Below are 6,842 nucleotides of genomic sequence, written 5' to 3'. Positions count from 1 at the left end.
GACTACAACATCCAGAAGGAGTCCACCCTGCACCTGGTCCTTCGCCTCCGGGGTGGCATGCAGATCTTTAATAAGATTCTCACCCTTGAGGTAGAGCCCAGTGACACCATTGAGAATGTCAAGGTCCATGACAGTGCATTCTCTTTGACCAGCAGAGATTGATCTTTGCCGGCAAGCACCTGCAGGATGGACGCACCCTGTGTGTTACTACAACATGCAGGAGTCCATTCTTCATTTTGTCCTGCACTTGAAGGGAGTTTTCTTAAATACACCTCCCTTTTTAAGCTTTCAAAAATTTTCATTGCACTTTTCTTTCAATAAAGTTGTTGCATTCCAAAAGTGTGGTTTTTTTTTAGTAAATGTTTTTTCTGTTTAGGTGAGGTGGAGTGATCAGGGTTATTCTGAATTGATTATGTGGTAATAGCCATGAAGTATAAGAAATTTCTTTTTTAAGATTTATTTATGCATACTGAACTGGGATACAGGACAGGTAGAGGGACAGTGGGAGGATTCACCAGAGAGTGGGGAGCAGAACAGGCAGGTGGATGATACACACTACAGAACGGAGCAGTGGGTGGGACAGGAGAGGTCTGCTGCACTATGTGGGTCAGTTCCCTGACAGAATGGAAATCATTCTGCAGTGGCTTCAGAGAGCTTTGTAATAGGGTGCTTTAACCCACTGAGCCACCAGGGAGAGCCCAATAACTTGTTTTTTTAAAAGATTTATTTAAGCTTATCAAAGTTGGGTTGTATGCCAGATGTGCTGGGCTGGGCAGGCGGGGTGAGACAATTGGCCGGAGACAGTGGGGAGCAGAACAGGCAGACTGTTTCAAATACTCTGCTGAGGGAAGAAGGGGGTGGGCCAGGAGAGAGGTCTCTGCCATGTGGCTCAGCCTGGCCTTGAACTCAGGTTGTAGTAGATGCAGATGGCTTCATTGTACTGAGACTTAACTGTATTACCAAGGATGCCCTGAGATGTTTTTAAAAATGGAGCATTTGTTCACAGTGCTGCGATTGAGAGGTATAGGCACATCTCCCTCAGGTAACATGACACCCACCAACAAAACTCCTTAACAATAGTTGAACTTCCTCCCCACTGTGTTCTTGAAATAAAATTTGAATGTGGCCCCTGAAAGGTTTACAGTTGGTCTCCAGCCTTCATTTCTGCAAACTAATATGCAAATGGTCATATCCAAATGGTAAGGGATTCATTTGGTATGTCATTCATACCTAGGGCCAAAGGTGGAAGATACAGGGAGGCTTTTTAAAGAAAATTTAAGGAATTGATGCTGGGTGGTGGGCATCATGGAAATAGTCCAGGGGCTCTTAAAAGAATTTCAGTTATTTTCTTGAAATCACCACTCCCATTTACTACATTCCCCCTGGCTTTAGGACATCTATAAGTATAACCTCAGGTGCTGAAAATACTGTCCCCACCGGTTGTAAATGTCGACAAGTTTAAGATGGTTCTAGCTTAGTAGTCATAACTAGAGTTAGTGAATGTTCTTGACGCACCACCCATCCAGTCCAAATCCCTGCAACCACTAGCACCTGTAACTCTTGCAGTCTCTAATCTTGGTGCCCATGAAAATTCAAAGATAACTGTGTAGAAAAAAAAATAGCATCTTCACATTAACCACTGAAGGAAAGTCATTGCACAGTTTCTCAAACATAATGATTAGTATGTTTTCTAAGTACTCAAGTATGAGTTGTTCTGTGACTAATAATTGAAGACGTTAGGCTGCATGATCTTGTGGTCAGTTCATCTCTTGAAATAAGTGGCCACCCTAAGTGGAACTATAACTGGTGTTGGAGAGGTGGGGAGAGTAGGTGTGGGGTGCTCAACTGAACTTAGGAGAGAACTTGGCTCCCTGAATTAGTGTTTCCTGTCAAATTCAGTGAAAGAATTTACCAAATACTGGTGTAAATACTAGAAAAATGAAAAACATTAAAATCAATCTATGAAGTTAGACAACCACTAGGAAAAAATTGAGTTAGGAATATTTGTCTTTAACTGAAGTGCATACATAACATACATCTGGTGTCTAATATGTAAAGTTAAAGAAAATCCACCTAAATTCTCAATTTCCCATTTTTACTTACGGTGATAATTTAAAAGCTTACTATTTGGAAATTTGCCTCTGCAGTTATGTGCATATATATGCACTCACATAGACACAACAGGGCTATTTGTGACATTTCTCAAAAATTATGTCTGCATCCTTGTATGGTTGCCTTAGGGTTTATTTTACCTTCACCAACATCTGTTTCTGTTTCTATAATGCTGCTGCAAAGTATATGCTTTTTTTTTTTTTAACCAACAGTTTGAAAGGATAGCATAGACAATAGGGTTTTGGGGGATTATTCAAAATAGGATAGAACTTTTTAAAAATAATTTGATTATTGTCCTATGATATTTTCTATTTTGTAACTTTTTAAGTAGGTAATACTTTCATGTGTTTCAGATATTTCAAACTAAGTTAAGTCTTCTTAGCTCCCCTCCACTCTCAACTATGCATGTTCAATTTCTCTGTGCAAGTAGGAATATATATGAATTCCTCCTCACAGAAGTAACATCTATCCTGCACCTTCTTTTTTCACTTCATATTTACTTTAATAGTTGAGAGTTCTAATATCCTTTCATTTTGTATAAAGGAAAAACCGTGTGATTTTCTCAAGAAGAAATCGTGATGGCAACACAAGCCCTAGTGAACATTAATATAAACAACAAATATAAATATTAGGAAACTAGAGTGATATTGTGATGAATGAGTAGTGTTTATGCCGTCAAGAAGTGCTTAGTCTCATCAAAGAACAGGTGCTAGACTTCAGTCACATTGAATGTTTTCACAATCAATCCAAAACCATCCCAAAGTCTGGTTTAACACTTGAATGAATACTTTGAAAGGTTACATAGATGTGGCTATGTGAGGTTTGAATAAATAAGGAAAACACGTGGATTTCATTTATATAAAGGAATTTTCTTAAAAACTCACCAAATTGGGTGGAGTGAGGAGTGGGATCAAAAACAGTGGGGGGAGGGAAATGCACTGGACTATGGTGATGGCACATGGGTGATTCGGTGATGGGAAGCCCAAGGGGATTACAACTGAGATGGATAAATGCACAACATGATGTAAAAATAAACTTATGCAAAAAAAAAAATTCTCACCAAATTATAAATATGGACCTCACAGAGGTATATTTACAGTCTGACAAGTGCTTTTCAAAGGAGGCGGCCATGTTAACGTGCAGTGCTTATATATGCCAGGAGAGGGCGCTACTAGGACAGTCGTTGGTGTAGTCATGGATCCGGCAGCGCCCTCACGCGCTTGTGGCTGACTTGACAATTTAAACTTTCACTTTTCTATTCATTTGTAAAAAAAAATTAACTTACTGTCATTTTTCTTCCATTTTAAGAAAGATTTATTTACTTATGCATACAAGAGCTGGGATCCAGGCCAAAGGTTCAGGAGGGTGAGAGAATCACCAGAGATGGACTGAAATCCACTAGGGAGGTCCTTTTCCTCCATTTTTTGCAGTCATCTTTGTGCCATCGCAGCAGCAGCCATCTATAGTGGCTATTAGTTCCCTAGACCCTCTTTCTTACTGTATCTCATCAGACCTAACTCAAAAATACTCTACCTGCTCCCCTTATCTGCTAGTCACTTCCTTCCCTATACTCCATGCCTATGTCCCCCCTCTTTCCTTTCTCCCTCTTTCTAATATGCCACACAAATGAAAATCCTACCCAGTGTCAAGATCTCATTCAAAGATTCTACAAAGCCTTTTTTGTCCCACTGGGAATTACCTGTCTTCTCTGAACTCTTAGAGCTCTAACTAGGTATTAAAGCCCTTTTCAAATGAGATCATGCTCTTCGTTTATTTGATAAGAAACAATTAGCAGCTGCAACTAAAAGGTGTGATCAGACGGGGAAGTTTGGGATCTACTCATGGTCAGATGTTCAAGAGAGGGTTTCTGGAAAAGACTACTTAAGTGAGACCTGATGGATAAGTAAGGTCAGCTTTGCAAAAGGTGGGCAGCAGAAGATAGTGCAAGGGTCCTGGAGCTGCTGAGGAGCTTGGCATACCTGAGAAACAGAAAGGAGAGCTGCATGGAGTTGAATGAGCAAGTGGGGAGGTGGGGCTGGAGGGCCTAGAACAGACATTAAACGCTTGGTCTGGAGAGGGTGGGTGCAGGCTTTAGAAAAAGAAAACAGCCTGGCTGGTGGCAGAGGGTTTAAGTCTCCACACTATGAAGCTATCTGCAGCTACTGCAGCACAAGTTTGATCCCTGCCCCGGAGGTGACCCACATGGTGCAGCAGACCTCTCCTGTCTTCCTGCTGCTCCCCTCAGCAGTGGATTTCAGTCAGTCTGCCTGTTCTGTTCCCCACTCTGTCTCTGGTGAATCCTCTCACTCCCTGCACCTCTGGCCTGTGTCCCAGTTCTTATATGCAAAAATAAATTATAATCAATCTGAATTGGGAAACTAGTGAAGCCCATCAGGGTAGCCTATGGCAGGGAGTGCCCAGTTTTAAGTAGGTAGGGGGGCAGGGAGTAACCCAGGGTCTGTGGGGGCCTGAGTGGGAATGTCAGCATTTCCTTTAAAGCCCATTTGACAACAGTCTGCCCTGCATTGTGTATGGTGCCTGTACATAGTCCACCCAACAGTTCCCTGTCCAGGTGGCTTGGGGTATCTGACGAATGTTGTTACTTCCCACAGGTCTGTGCTAACAGTGCTGTCCTTGAGCTATCTCCTGTCCCAGGACATTCTGCCATCCTGCAGTGGCATCCACTTTTGCTGTCTCCTTCAGGAACCCAGAACAGCCAAATAGAGGGTGACAAATTTTTTTTTTTTAGCCTGACACAGGGGTAATGAAAGGAAATGGTAAAGTGGAGAAGTCACCATTGCACGCAAAATGACATGAGTCATTTTCTCCTCCTCTTGGGGATGCTCTCTAGGCCCTAATCTGAGGTCCTTTTCTGGAGGTAGAAGCACTTTGGGCTATGATTCCCCAAGCCCAGAGCCAGTCCTTCTCTCCTCTTGTGACCAATGTAAGGGGGAAAAAGATTCATCTCACATCCATGATATCAATTCTGCCCCCTATAAAGAGGACATTGACCTAAGTTTGAAGGAATTTTAGCTTCTTTTACTTTAAATTTAATTCCAAAACCAGAAATAAAGCTTTCCCTTTGGGTAAAATACTGAAGCATTTCCTCAAAACAAGAGTTGTTTCTCATGTGACAAATTAGAAAAACACCCAATGCTTTAAAATAATAAGCATTCGTGTTTCCAGACCTCAAGCAGTTCTCTCTCTCTCTCTCTTTTTTTTTTTAAGATTTATTTATTTATGTCTACAGAATTGGGGAACAGGCCAGAGGTGTAGGGGCAGTGAGAGGCTTCACCAGAGACAGAGTGCAGAACAGGCCGACTGACGAAGTACATTGCTGAGGGGAGCAGTAGAGAGAAAGGAGAGGTCTGTTGCGCCATGTGGGTCACCTGGCTGTCTGGGGACCAAACTCAGGTCACAGCTGTGATAGCCAAGACTAACTATTAGGCCACCAGGGAGGCTCCCCCTGCACCAGGGAAGCTCTCCCTGCACCAGGGAGGCTCCCCCTGCACCAGGGAAGCTCTCCTTGCACTTTTCAGCACCAGGACCCACTTGTCGGTCCTGTCTCCTGGCAGAGCTGCTGTGGAGCCTGCAGCTGGCTTTGGTGGGAATAGAGAGCCAAAGGGCACATTTAGGAGCAGGAGGAATTGGCTTCAGGGAATTCTCAGGAATCACTCTATGGTGTGTGAAAAGGGGAAGATAAGGCCAACTGGTCACACATTGTGACCCCAAGAAGCTAACCCCCATGCGGCCATGGAAAAGTAGTTGGATGAAATGAAAAGGCGTTCTTCTGACAAAAGACACTTCAAGTGCTTGGCAGAAAGGCAGGCCAGACCTGCCATCACCAGGCCACGGGCTTATTGGCACAGGGGCCCAGAAGTCCCCTTTCCAGGGGTTCAACCAGCAAGGTTGTGGCAGAGTTTTCTCAAGTTATTTCCAGGGCATTGCAGAGGTCGGCTTCTACTAGCTGCTCAAGAACCTTTCTCTGCAAAACTCTGTCAGCCGTGACCTGGCCTTTCAGTCTGAAGTTCTGTATTTTCTTGATCTGGCTTGTAGTGGGAGCCTGAGTTAATGTTTACATCAGAAGTCCCAGCCACCTTCCATTGCCTCTGGCAGGACTGTTGAATTCCAGGCTGATGGTCCCCTGCAGAGGGGGTGTCTTGTGGGGGTGGGGGCTGCTGGGCCAGGTGAAGCCTGGCTGCAGCCCCCACACGCCTCCAGCCACCCAGTCAATCACCCACCGGTCTAGCCTCCCACCTGGCGAGGTCCTGGCCCAGTCACAGACCCCAGCAGCATTTCAGCTTCTTGCTGTTGGCGTTCTCCGGAAGGGGTGCCACGTGGGCAGAGACCCAGGCATGGAGGAATGGAGTGAGAAACTCATTTTGGCTAGGAGGTGAGGCCTGGTGGGGGGGGCATTTATTCCCCAGGCTTGTGAACTGTCAGTGGCCAGTCTCTTGAGAATGAAAACCGTGAAAAGAGTTGCTTCTCTTATCTCTGCCCTTGGCAGTCTGTCTTAGTTGGTTGGGGCTGCTATAGCAAGGAACCATCGTGGAGGGGCCTCCCTGGCGGCACAAGGGGTTAAAGCGCAGGCCGGGAGCTGTCTGCAGCTTGTGCAGCAGACCTCACCCATCTCAGCAATGGGTTTCAGATCTCCTGTTCTGCTCTCTAGTCTGTCTCTAGTGAATCCTCTCTCTCCCTGCACTTCTGGCCTGTACCCCAGTTTTTTTTTT

This window comes from Condylura cristata, unplaced genomic scaffold (genome assembly GCF_000260355.1).
Source record: "Condylura cristata isolate star-nosed mole 26May11 unplaced genomic scaffold, ConCri1.0 scaffold00029, whole genome shotgun sequence".
In the NCBI taxonomy this organism is placed as follows: domain Eukaryota; kingdom Metazoa; phylum Chordata; class Mammalia; order Eulipotyphla; family Talpidae; genus Condylura; species Condylura cristata.
Note: the sequence above shows the minus strand (reverse complement) of the source record.